Source organism: Stomoxys calcitrans, chromosome 4 (genome assembly GCF_963082655.1).
Source record: "Stomoxys calcitrans chromosome 4, idStoCalc2.1, whole genome shotgun sequence".
Classification (NCBI taxonomy): Eukaryota; Metazoa; Arthropoda; class Insecta; order Diptera; family Muscidae; genus Stomoxys; species Stomoxys calcitrans.
This window is the reverse complement of record NC_081555.1, coordinates 139,915,140-139,929,637: the sequence shown is the minus strand read 5'-3', so window position 1 is coordinate 139,929,637 and position 14,498 is coordinate 139,915,140. Positions and strand designations below refer to the sequence as shown.

Genomic DNA, 14,498 nt, shown 5'->3' with positions numbered 1-14,498 from the left:
ATCTTTGTGTGCCATGGTGGTGGCTCTAAAACACAATCTACCAGTCACGATTCCAGACAAAAACCTAAATATCGATACTGGTGAAAAGAAGAAACTACTATGTGCCTTTGTTGATATGTACCAACCATGATTTGTTCCATATGGAAAGACAACATCATTAAGCTGCGTTGAGTGCTGGTGTGCGCCAACTGTCCTCTATGAGCAGCAGCAGCAGCAGCAGCAGCACCCATAGTAATCCATGGCACTTTCGATCATCCAGCCTATCAAAGAATATTAATTTTTGTGGTACTCAATACAAAAGCGATAAAATGACAAATCGCTTTTATTCCCATTCCAATGTTGAAGTTGATAGTTGTGTTGATGATGACGATGATGATGATGTGGATTTAAGGAAATACTTGAGATACACTCGAATTTGTATAAAATGACATTGTCACGTTATCAATTTAAATAATTGCCCATATTGAATTTTTGATTCACATAATCGGATAAATGTAGAAGGAGCAATTCATATGAGTCATTACACGTTTGGTAGAACATTAATCAAAACTTTGATGTCGAAGGCATTTAGGAAAGTCTAAGTACACTAAGAGGTGGTATATACACTCTGTCATGGATTTAGTCATTATGGAATGGAAAATGGGTGGTCATAACAAGCCCCCTAAAGGCTTAAGAAGTAGAAATGTTGTCGGTAAGAAGTGATAATGCAAGAGTTCAGACAAATCGGATAACCATTGTGTTCCCTAGGGTCTTAAGAGGTCAATTCCGAGATTAGTTTATATGGAAGCCGTGTCAGGTTGATAATGGAATGGATGTAAAAACTAGACGAGGAGCCGACAAAGTGATCACTCTGTGGCCGCCGTGAATAGGGCTCAAACAAAAAGCACAAACTTCAACCTCTTTTGCCTAAAAAACCCCGAAACCGTGCCCGAATACAGAGCAGCATCAACTGAGAAGCTACAAAATATCACCCAGACATATGCCGACATAACAACAACTTGTACGGAGACAGCTACCTATATAGTAGACACCGCTATCGATGAACACCGGCAACGTCTACGTAAGGATTTGATACGGGCTAAATGAAGTGTAAGAAAAACCACAGCCAGGACTGAATGTCGCTCCTTCGCCTCGCTGGTCAAACGCATAGTTCACACGGATAAGCGAATATATTTTAATATGCTGGCAGAGCAAGCCAAAAGTGCAGCAAACATGCGTAGTGTTTACGAGTCAATAGAAAAAATTAGCGGCAACAATATAAGGCCAACGGCAATAATCATAGATAAAGGCGGATCGGAATTAAAAACAGCCGAATAGCAATTAGAGCGATGGAGGGGGGTTTTCAGCTCTGAAGGACCAGCAACCGATGACGTAAGCTTCGACTTTCTTAATCCCCCTGTGTGCCGAAACCCATGCAGGGATTTATCTACAGCGACCTACCTGCGAAGAAATTGAACCCGTTCTGGTCTCATTCAAAACTGCAAAAGAGTCGGCCCTGACAACATACCTGCAGAACTGTTGCGGTATGGGGCACACCTCATTGTTCAAGTGATCACTCCAACGATTAGAGAGGCCTGGGATACAATCGTTCGGAATGGAAGAGATGGATCATGGTCACAATCCCAAGGAACGGTGACTTCATTCAGTTTTAAAACTAGAGGGGGATTACATTGCTTAACGCAATAAATAAAGTGATGGCAAGTTTTCTTTTGCATCGTATTTCGCCTGCACTTGACAGCATTTTGAAGAAAGAACAGGCAGGTTTTCGGCCTGGACGCTCTTGTGCCTACCTTGTTAATAAACCAAAACTCCTATGAAAAGTGTCAGTGCAGTCCTGAAAAGACGAGAAACTAGATGTCAGAAATCGTAGAAGAAGAGATTACGATTGAGGTTTTCTGAGTTCGGCTAATTAACCAATTGAGCTGTAGAGCCAAGTAGGTTTGGTTAGGTTGAAAGAAAATGGAGCCAAGATTTATGCCTTAGCATCCGCGTAGGCCATCATGGGACCCATTGTAATTCCTCTTGAACTTTTCCTCTTCTCTGATCAGTAAGAACCGAAGACAGGTTTCCATGCACTTTCTCATACCACTTTGATGGAGGTCTTGTATTTGACTTGTTTTACATCTCTGAGTTCACCTAGTGCCTAAAAGAAAAAAGAGCCAAGTATTTTATTTCTACTTTGGAATAGAGCAAGGCTTTGGCATAGGAAATTTAAAGTTTTCTCTGTAGCGTCGATATCCTGACACCAGTGGCAAATACCATCATTTCTAACGTCTTTGCGAGACATGTGTTTACTTAACTTGTTGTGTCCAGTTATGATCCCAATGGCTGCACTTAAATTCATCTTCCCCATTGACAATAGAGCATCTCTGTTCTGCCAAAAACATTCGTACCATATCAACTTCGTTTGCTCACAGCCTTCGCCTGCATTCCAGAGATTTAACCAGGTTTCTTTGAGACAAAAAAAAAAAAAAATATGCGAGAGGGAAGGATACACATCCGCAACCGACACAAGGGGGTGGTTCCCTCCGGTCCTAGCAATAACATCGGCCCCTTCATTTCCCTCTATGTTGTTTTCCTCTAGACTCATCAGTAGCTCTCGACATCGACAATGGACCTTGGTTCTCAAACACGAACTGTTTAACGCCTTCAACGTCGCCTGATTGTCGCTGAAAATATGTATTGGGTTGCCCAAAAAGTAATTGCGGATTTTTTAAAAGAAAGTAAATGCATTTTTGATAAAACTTAGAATGAACTTTAATCAAATATACTTTTTTTACACTTTTTTTCTAAAGCAAGCTAAAAGTAACAGCTGATAACTGACAGAAGAAAGAATGCAATTACAGAGTCACAAGCTGTGAAAAAATTTGTCAACGCTGACTATATGAAAAATCCGCAATTACTTTTTGGGCAACCCAATATTACCGATCTGTCTATATCCATAGGTAACACGAGCTCCGCTGTTATAGCCATCGCATACACCTCTGCTTGAAAAATGCAGCAATAATTCGTAAGATGTTGATATCGCACTTACTGCTATACATACCACATCCTGTTCCATACATTGGATACCACACCCTGCTCAAATAAATAAATATATGTATACTCGATCTATGTCATGATCCATAGTAGTTCCATATACAAAATTTAGCCTAGCATAGTTTACATGCACCATTTAAGCATAAAATCCCTCATATGTGCTTTAAACTTTTGCAACACTACAATTCTCAAATGTAAATGACCACAGAGTCCATACATCAATTGTTATACTTGATAGAGGCCTTTTTAAAGTGTCTGATATTTGGTTACTATTGTTGAATTTTAATAGGCATTTAAAACTGTCAGGTGCTGAAACAATGAACTACTTGTAAATTGTAACAATTCAATAGATTCTTATGTACGAGCTGTTACAATTTGTTTGTGTCACCATTGAATATGGTCAAATCGAAGTTGATTGAATTTGTAGCCTTGAAGTGACATTTTGTCAATATTAATTGGCTTAAACTGTGAATGTACTTAAAGGGCTATCAAGAAAACTTGTACATAGAAGAATGTATCAAACATAAGTAGAATACAAACAAGTAAAATCGTGCTAAATTCGGCAGGGCAAACCAGCAAAAATGTGTGCTTCTAGGAACCGAACAAGGATAATCGAGAGACCGGTCGACATGGGAGCTACATCAGGTTATAGAGTGATTTGGACCGTATTTGGCACAGTTGTTGGAAGTCGTAACAGAACACAGCCAAATCGGACAAAAATGCGGCTTGTAAGGACTCAAGAAGTCAAATCGGGAGATCGGTTTACATGGGAGCTATATCTGGTTATAGACCGATGCAGACCATACCTGGTACAGTTGTTGGAAGTCGTAACGGAACATCACATGCAAAATTTCAGTCAAATCGGACAAAAATGCGGCTTGTAAGAACTTAAGAAGTCAAATCGGGAGATCGGTTTATATGGGAGCTATATCAGGTTCAGAAGTCAATCGGAGATCGGTTTATATGGGAGCTTTTTCAGGTTATAGACCGATTTAGACCGTCCGTGGCACAGTTGTAAAAAGTCATAACTAAACACAACACTACAAAAATGCTGCTTGTAAGGACTCAAGAAGTCAAATTGGGTGATCGGTTTATATGGGAGCTATATCAGTATACAGACCGATTTGTTGGAAGTCATAACGGAACACCACATGCAAAATTTCAGTCAAATTGGACAAAAATGCGGCTTGTAAGAACTCAAGAAGTCAAATCGGGAGATCGGTTTATATGGGAGCTATATCAGGTTATAGACCGATTTAGATCGTACTTGGCACAGTTGTTAAAAGTCATAACAAAATACTACACGCTCAATTTGAGAAGTAAAATCGGGAGATCGGTTGATATGGGAGCTATATCAGGTTATAGACCGATTTAGACCGCACTTGGCATAATTGTTAAAAGTCGCAACAAAACACTACACGGCTTCTAATGGCTCCAGAAGTCAAGTCGGGAGATTGGTTTATATGGGAGCTACATCAGGTTATAGACCGATATAAACCGTACGTACTTGCCACAGTTGTTGGAAGTCATAGCAGAATACTACATGCAAAATTACGGCTAAATCGGACAAAAATTTCGGCTTTCAGGGGCTCGAGAAGTCGAATCGGGAGATTGGTTTATATGGGAGCTATATCTAAATCTGAACCGATATGGTCCATTTGCAATCCCCAACGACCTACATCAATGTTAAGGATCTGTACAAAATTAAAAGTAGCTAGCTTTACGTGTTCGACCTCTATCGTGATTTCGACAGACTGAAGGACACGGCTAGATCGACTCAAAATGCCGAGACGATCAAGAATATATATACTTTATGGGGTCTCAGACGTTTATTTCGAGCTGTTACAAGACGGTAGATATAAAAACACGTAAAAGTTCATAAAGTTTGGCCGTGCCGAAGTTTTCACACCCACCACCATGGATATGTTTATTATCCAAATTTATTATACCACTACTATATCCATATTATTAGTATCCTTATATAGGCCGATCTCAATCATATTTGGTTCAGATGCCGAGAAGATCTTAACAAGTAACAATTCCAAATTTCAGCGGAATCGGGTAATAAATGTGCCGTTTATGTGATTAAGCCCTAAATCGGATGACCGATCTATATGACAGCTGTATTTAAATATGGTCTGATTTGGACCATATTTGGGCACGATGTAGGGAGTTTTAAAGCACCTCAATGTTAAAAATTTTAGCAAAATCAGAGAATCAATGCGCTTTTTATGGTCTTTAGACCTAAAGCTGAAGATCGGCCTCTATTGCAGCTATATCTAAATATAGCCCTATCTGGATCATTTTAGGGACAGATGTTATGAGTCTTAATGTAACTGACTGTTCTAAATTTCAACGAAGTCAGGTAATAAACAAATATTCGGGTCGGATGTCGGTGGCCCTAGTGCAACTCACTATTCCAAAATTAAGCAAAATCGGAGAATAAATGTGCCTTTTATGGTCTTTAGACCCTTAAGGTGCAGATCTATCTCTATGGCAGCTATATATAAGTATAGCCCTATCTGGATCATATTCGGGATAGATGTTGGGAGTTTTGGTACAACTTATTGTCCCAAATTTCAGTGAAGTCAGATAAAAATTGCGCCCGTCATAGGTCTAAGACCCAAAATCGGCAGATCGGTCTATATGGCAGCTTTTGGTTCGGATATCGGTGGGCCTAATAAAACTATGCCAAATTTCTGCGAAATCGGTTAATTAATGCGCTTGTTATAGGCTTAAGACCCAAATTGCAAATTTTTGCACATTTTGCCCATGAACATTCCACTAAGGAACAGGGGCAAACTTTGATCGAAAGATCGATCTATACTACAGCTATATCCCAATATAGTCCGATGTGACCCATTCATGAACTTAAGCTGCGTATACGAGTCTGTGCAAAATTTCAACTCAATATCTCGATTTTCGAAGACTGTAGCATGATTGCAACTGACGGACACACGGACATCGTTAAATCGTTTTAGAATTTAACGACGATCCGATTTTTATATACATCGTAGGGTCGGAAATGGATATTTCGATGCGTTTCAAACGGAATGACTAAATGAATATACCCCCTATTCGATGGTGGTGGGTACAAAAATTGGTAGGTAAAGTACAATTCGGTGCAGTTCTTTGAAAGTTAAGAGCATTTTAATGTTGAAACAGCGAAAAGTGGTTATTTAAAGGCATGTGCTATCTCATGCCGTATTGTAACAGAGTGATATGATTTCTTGTTATACCCTCCTCCATAGGATGGGGGTATAGTAACCTAGTTATTCCGTTTGTAACAACTCGAAATATTGATCTGTGACCCCATAAAGTATTGGGTTGCTCAAAAAGTAATTGCGGATTTTTCATATAGTCGGCGTTGACAAATCTTGTGACTCTGTAGTTGCATTCTTTCTTCTGTCAGTTATCAGCAGTTTCTTTTAGCTTGCTTTAGAAAAAAAGTGTAAAAAAAGTATATTTGATTAAAGTTCATTCTAAGTTTTATTAAAAATGCATTTACTTTCTTTTAAAAAAATCCCCAATTACTTTTTGGGCAACCCAATATATACATTCTTTATCGTCTCGACATTCTGATTCGATCTAGCCATGTCCGTCTGTCCGTCCGGCGAAATTATGAAAGCGGTGGAACGCGTAAAGCTAACCGATTGAAATTCACTACAGATACTTAATATTGATGTAGGTCGTTGGGGATTGCAAATGGGCCATATAGGTATCGATTTAGATATAGCCCTCATATAAACCGATCTACCGATTTGACATCTTGAGCCCCTGGAAGGCGCTATTTTTGTCCGATTTAGCTGAAATTTGGCTTGTGGTGTTCTTTTATGACTTCCAACAACCGTGCTTAGAACCGTCCAAATCGGTCTATAACCTGAAAAAGCTCCCCTATAAACCGATCTCCCGATTTGACTTCTTGAGCCCCAGGAAGGCGAAATTTTTATCCGATTTGGCTGAAATGTTGCACATGGTGTTCCGTTATGACTTTCAAGAACTGTGCCAAGTATGGTCCAAATTGGTCTGTAACCTGTAATAGCTCCCATATAAACCGATCTCCCGATTTGACTTCTTGAGCCCCTGGAAGCCACAAATTTCGTCCTTTTTATCTAAAATTTTGCAAATAGTGTTCTCTTATAACTTCTAATAACTGTGATAAATACGGTCCAAATTGGTCTTTAACCTGATACAGTTCCCATATAAACCAATCTCCCGATTTGACATCGTGAGCCTTTACAAGCCAAATTTTCTCCACTAAGTGGTGTTGCTCACAGCAAATTTCGGATTTGGAGTTCATTTATTATTGAATTAAAAACATGAACCAAACTGCAGATATGCATAAATGAATGTATGCAATGTATCCCCAGTGAGGATTCCCCACAGTTCGTTCTTAAAATCCTAGTGGGCAAATTTGCAATTTTTCTTCTTATTGTCTGATTTCCATGCTAAACTTCTTTAGGTTAGGTTAGGTTGAAAAGAGGGTGCAGATATTAATCCCCCCTATGGCACTATGGACATACACCTAAGCCAGTAATGGGCTTGTTGTGCGCCCTAAAAGCTATAAAGTAACCTCTAAAAAGAAAATCTTAAGTAAGGAACTCCGTGCTAGTTACAAAATCCTTAATTGTTTTCAATATCACTCCCCTAAGTTGGTTCATGTCTGGCATTGTGTCTCCACCTAAGTGCCAGTATCTGTAAGACACGAAAGCCGGGCAATAACAAAGGAAATGCTCCAACGTCTCATCATACTCCCCACATGCCCAACACATGCTATCACTTGCCGCACCGATTTTACATAAGTGATCTCGTTGTCCTATGTGTCCGGTCCTTTTTGCTTCCTTTCAGTAATAGCCTCGTCTTCTCACAATCTGGATCCCCCCATAGAATTTTCGCCGTCCTACCGACCGTTTCGCTGTTCCACCAAAACTTCTTTAAAATCCCAATTTTTTAAGGAAACTATGTTTAAAATTTTAGTTTGTTCTCACCGTGGCGTAAAGGTTAGCGTGTCCGCCTAAGACTCCGAACGCCTGGGTTCAAATCCCGGCGTAACCATCAGAAAAATTTTCAGCGGTGTTTATCCCCTACTAATGCTGGCAACATTTGTGAGGTATTCTGCCATGTTAAAATTTCTCTACCAAGTAGTGTCGCTAAGCGGGACGCCGTTCGGACTCGGCATAATGAAGCAGGCCTCTTATCATTGAGCTTAATCCTTAATCGGACTGCACTCATTGATATGAGAGAATCCCCTATTCCTTAATGGAATGTTCATGGGTTAGTTTAGTTTAGTATGTTAGTTGTTCTCACCTTGTTTAAAACATTTGTCATTAACAAAAGAACAGTCAACGACTTGTCGTTTGTCAAATATTAAAATTTATTGTCCACGATCGAACTACAAGTAAAAGCAATTAATACAAGCTTTCAATTATTGTATCATCGTTGCATCCGGAATGTTTCTCATGCAGTCAAACAGAGACACAGACGCACGCACTCACTAACTCCGGATGTGGAGAAATAACTTTCACACGATTGTCATCGTAATCCAATTAAATACCAATTTCAGATAGTTGACAAGTGCTAAAATATGTTGCAGCCGAAGACTAAGAATAAGAAGAACAAAAAAACCAGGTGATGATACCAAACCGACTTGTTCTGCCACTTTGGGTTCTCACCAAATTCAGGCAATGCATTGGGCATTGCCAGCGCCCATCGAACCATCTATTCATTGACAATGTGGTGAGTGTTTTTCATGGTACTGCTATCTCTACAATGCAAATCAAATTTGCGGTTAAACATTTCAAGAATGGCATTAATGTTCGTTCAATTATTTTTAAAACAATTCGATTTTTATTTAAATTTCTTTTAAGAAGTGTCATTTAATTATCTCAAGGCTTATTGGAACAAGATGAGTAAAAAATCAATTCTGTTTAACTAGCATTGGCTTTTTGGTTTATCAACTTTTGTTGTTATTGGATGCAAAACATTCATGCATTATCGCCTTGCTGACTTATGGGATACATATGTATGTGGTGCTTCTTTTATTTAACGCATTCAAAGGGTTGCCAACCCTTAGTGATTTTGGAAAAATAAAAATTTTGTAAAAAAAATATTGTCAAGAAGGAAATTTTTACTCTATTTCAAATTATGACTAACTTTTTTATGAAAATAAAATTTGGATAAAATATTCTACGAAAATAATAAGAAATGGTTGAATATCTTCACTGGTAGAAATATATGAGGTGGAGTTGTTTTCTTTCTTGCTGCGGTACAAAAGGAATATACTCTTAAGAGCATAGATGTTGGAAGTCATAACACAAGTCTTTTTGTTCCAAATGTTAGCCAAATCGAATGTGTATTACACACGGCTCAAGAAATACAATACCATTATCAGAGAGGCAAAACGTGCCTACTGCAAGCTTTTCTGCGAACTGGTCGATAGCGTTAATGACGCCTCCAAAATAAAAAAGTTTCTCTCAAAAACCCATGTCCAAACTGATACTTTAGTAGACGACATGAGATTGAGAGCAGAGACAACGGAGGACATGTTGAGGCTTTTGACGAAAACGCATTTTACACAGGATACGACGGGACTCATGGAGACACATAAATCTTGGAATAATGACATTGATCGAAGGTTTATAATTACAAAATTAATGGTGAAGGAATCCTTGAGGAGCTTAAAACCATTTAAGTCACCCGGACCTGATGGAATATTTCCGGCATTACTACAATAATAGGCAAACTATCTGGCACCTCATCTGTCCAATATTTTCACAGCGTGCCTATGACTCGCATATACTCTGAAAGCCTGGCAGGAGGCAAGGGTGATGTTTATACCCAAGCCCGGCAAAGCATGTTATGCGACACCAAAGGCCTTTACGTCCTTTCTACTGAAAACCATGGAACGTATTGTGGTCACCTTGATAAAGAGTAGGACATCCAGCGAACTGCTCAAATACAAACAGCACGCCTATGTCAAGGTAAGGTCAGCAGAGACTGCCCTGCACGAGGTTGTGCATAAAGAGACGAATCCTTCGATGCCAAAACGTACACACTGGCGGTATGCATTGACATCGAGGGGGCTTTTAACAATGTGCGGATCGACACATTGATCCAATTCTTAGACCAATACCGGGTGACCAAGACCCGGTCCTTAGAGGTTGTATAAACCATATGCAACATTGAGAACCCAGGGACTGAGACCTGTTTTAGGCTGCCTGACCATAATACGGTCCTGCAGGCGGAGATACGGGCGATCACGGAATGTGTGGTGTTAACGCGAGGACGTCGAGTGTGAACATCTTTACCCACAGTAAGATGTTCGGATAAGAATTGCTCCTTATAGTGGCTCAAGTAATAAAATTGGGTGATCTGTTTATATGGCAGCTATATCATGTTATGGACCAATTCAGGCCTATGTTAAAGGTCATGCATGAAGTCGTTGTGCAAAGTTTTAGCCAAATCGGATAAGAATTGCTCACTCTAGAGGCTCAAGAAGTATAATCGGGAGATCGGTTTATATTGGAGCAATATGAGGTTGAGAACCGATTTGGGTCATACTTGCTGTAGTTGGTCAAACCAAAACACTTCATGCAAAAATTCATCTGGATAATAATTTCGCCCTCTAGAGGTTTACAAAGTCAAGATACGAGATCGGATTATATGGAAGCTACATCAGGCTTCTGCACTTCGTTAAAAATTTCAGTCAAATCAAACCAAACATTTCATGTCAAATGTCAGCCAAAAAGGATAATAATTGCGCCCTCTAGAGGTCTACGAAGTCAAGATTCGAGATCGAATTATATGGGAGCTATATGAGTTTATAAAGAAGATAGAACAAAATACTTCAAGCTAAATTTCAGCCAAATCGGATAATAATTGCGTCCTCTAGCGTCTCAAGAAGTCTAGATCTGAACTCGTTTTATATGGGAGCTATATCAGGCTATTAACCGATTTGAGCTATACTTGGCACAGTTGCTGATAATCAAACCAGAACACTTCATGCAATTTTTTAGCTAAATCGGATAATAATTGCGCCCTCTATCGGCTCAAGAAGTCAAGATCCGAAATAGGTTATATTGGGTCAGGTTATGAACCGATTTGCACCATATCAAGTTATAAAACCGATTCGAGCCATATTTGGCATTGTTGTTGAAGGAGCAAACCAAAACACTTCATGTAAAATTTTATCCAAATCAGATAATAATTGCGCCCTCTAGAGGTTTACGAAGTCAAGATCCGAGATCGGATTATATGGGAGATATATCTGGTTATAAACCGATTTTAACCATACTTGGCACAGTTGTTAGAAGTTAGAACGAAACCCTTCATGCTAAATTTCAGCTAAATCGGTTAATAATTGCGCCCTCTAGCGGCTCAAGAAGTCAAGATCTGAGATAGGGTTATATGGGAGCTATATCAGGTTATGAACTGATTTCATACGTGGCACTTGTTGGAAGTCAAAATAAAACACTTAGCAAAATTTGTAAAATGTCAACCAAATCGGATGGGAGTTGCTCCCTCTAAAGGTCAAGAATCAAGATCCGATATCGGTTTATATGGGAGCTATATCAAGCTTGTTGGAAGTCATAATAAAACACTTGGTGCAAAATTTCAGCCAAAATAGGATGGGAATTGGTCCCTCTAAAGCTCAAGAATCAAGATCCTATATCGGTTTATAAGGCAGCTATACCAAAACATAGACTGATTTGGCCCATTTAAACCATTTAAACCATTAAACCAAATTTTAAGCAACTAGCTGTACTCCTTCGAAAGTTAGCGTGCTTTCAACAGACAGACGGACGTACGGACAGACGGAAGGACATGGCTAAATCGACTAAGAATGTGAAGACGATCAAGAATACATAAACGTTGTTGGGCCAAAGTTCAATATTTCGATGGGTTGCAAACAGAATGACGAAATTAGTAGACCCCCATCCTATGGTGGAGGGTATAAAAAGCCCTATGGCTTAGTTTCCTGGCCTTTTGTTCCACTTTACTTCTCTACAGCCTGCTACCCAAACAATGCGGATTGTGATATTCCTATCTCGAGTTTTTAAGATGGTCCCAAAATTTCATGCAAAGTCCAATTTCAAAGAAATTAAAACTGGAAATTAAAAATAAAAAAATTTTCGACTCAATTTTATTTTAAAATCAATTTTTCACTAAATGTTCTATTAAAAATTAAATCTTCAAATAAAATAATAAAAACTAATTTTTCATCATTTTTGTCAACTAATTCTCAATTTTGACTTTGTTTTAATTTTTTTGGATACGCTTTGTCAACACTGGTCATTTATGATGATGAAGAGCATTTTTGGGTACTGCTGCTGTTGCTGCCGCTGGTGCTTGTGCCGGTGCTGGTGGACATTAACAGCAGTTTATCAGTAATTCATGGCTTGTTTCGTTGTTACCTTGATAATCGATACCCTTTTTGGTGAGCGTATGAATTTCTGGATTTTTTTTTTTTATTGGAAATTTATTGAAAAATTGTGTCCGCAGTGTAGCACCAGCAAAAAACCAACTTTGTCAGTAAATCCCAAAAATGTATGCATGCGCTTAGTTTGTGGTGTGGTTATAGGATTCCGTGAAAAACAAAAACAACAACCTCACAAATGTTAAATAAGACAAGACGTACAGGTCTTATTTTATTTTTACACACGATTGAAATTTATAGCACATTTGTTGTGATTTGCTCTTCATTTGTCAGTCATCGAATTTTATGGCGAATTTCACACTCCATTGAATTGGATAAATGTACGGCCCCCTACCATTAATTACATATATAACCACATATGTGATTTGATTTGCTTAGAATCCAATTGTTATTGAAATTCAGCGATTTCATTTTCGATTGGTGGTAACACACAAATTTAGGTGAATGTTTAGCCTAATTGTTACTATGTATAATGAATTTCAATGATCATGTATGGCTATTGAAATGGAAATGCCCATAACATATGAATGTAAAAAAAATCTTACACCTATTTTACTTTTACTATTTTGGGTTTTTGTACCTTTTTTTTAAATTTTCATCTTTCTTGAAGAAGGATATACATAGCATCTTTTTGACTCACCAAATTCAACTAAATTTAGTCGTGGAGCTACCGCAAAATTTGTAAATTTCTAAAAGAAGAAAGAAACATTAGTTTTTATTTTTAAGTATCAAGGTTGATTAAAATGCTCTGTGCAACACCTCTACCCCCTGAGAAGAGAGAGTGGTACTTTAACATGGAATGTATAAACTAATTTTTTCATGAACAATCCATTAATCCTGTAAAGTCACCCTTATTTTTTGTTACTAACGTCATCCTTCCTCATTTTGACTTAAACAAAATTTCGCTAATGATATAGGAGAAATTAGACCAAACCAAATGAAAACAAGAAAAAGCGTGCTAAGTTCGGTCGGGGAACCCATCAAATCTTGGGTAGATTCTGCTAAAAATTTATACAAAATAAATTTACTTGAAGGGCATAATTTTATTCTATTGTGTTGCCCAAAAAGTAATTGCGGATTTTTTAAAAGAAATTAAATGCATTTTTTGACTGATTTGGACGGTATTTGGCACAGTTAGTGGAAGTTATATTAGAGCACTACATGAAAGATTTCAGCCAAATCGGATAAAAATTGCGGATTTTAAGGGCTCAAGAAGTCAAATCGGGTGATCGATTTATATGGGATCTGTATCAGGCTATAGACCGATTTGGACCGTACTTGACACAGTTATTGGAAGTCATAGTAGAACACAACAAGCAAAATTACAGCCAAATCGGACAAAAATTGCAAGGGCTCAAGAGGTCAAATCGGGATATTGGTTTATATGGGATCTATATCTAAATCTTAACCGATGTGGCGCATTTGCAATCCTCAACGGCTTTCAGGGGCTCAAGAAGTCAAATCGGGAGATCGGTTTACATGAGAGCTATCAGGTTATAGACCGATTTAGATCGTACTTGGCACAGTTGTTGGAAGTCATAACAAAACATCACATGCAAAATTTCATCCAAATCGGACAAAAATTGCGTCTTCCAGGGACTTTAGAAGTCAAATCGTGAGATCGGTTTATATGGGAGCTATATCTAAATCTGAACCGATATGGCGCATTTGCAATCCTTAACGACCTACATCAATGTTAAGTATCTGTGCAAATTTTCAAGCTGCTAGCTTTATGTGTTCGACCTCTATCGTGATTTCGGTAGACGGACGGATGCTACAATAACAACAACAACCATTATGCTGGTGGTAGGTCCTCTCAAGGATTTTCGAGCACTATTAGTTTAAACGAGTAAAAGCGTGCTAAGTTCGGCCGGGCCGAATCTTATCCAATCTCCCCCACGGATTCCGTTAAAAATTTACCCTTATTAATTGAGTTTGTAGTTGAATTATTTTGGTCTCAAGATATATCGGGATATCGCTACTTAGGTGGGCCTATATCACCTTATTGACCGAGTCGGGTAAA

General features: G+C 38.5%; 1 protein-coding gene across 3 annotated transcripts in view; it reads right to left on the bottom strand.

Moving 5' to 3' along the window:
• LOC106092656 (uncharacterized) overlaps positions 1-14,498 on the bottom strand; it is an 82,936-nt gene that overhangs the window by 51,838 nt on the left and 16,600 nt on the right. For all 3 annotated transcript variants that reach the window (XM_059367003.1, XM_059367006.1, XM_059367004.1), the window contains exon 2: positions 13,116-13,164. The gene's annotated coding sequence lies outside the window, so the exon portion shown is untranslated. The remainder of the gene's footprint in view (positions 1-13,115; positions 13,165-14,498) is intronic.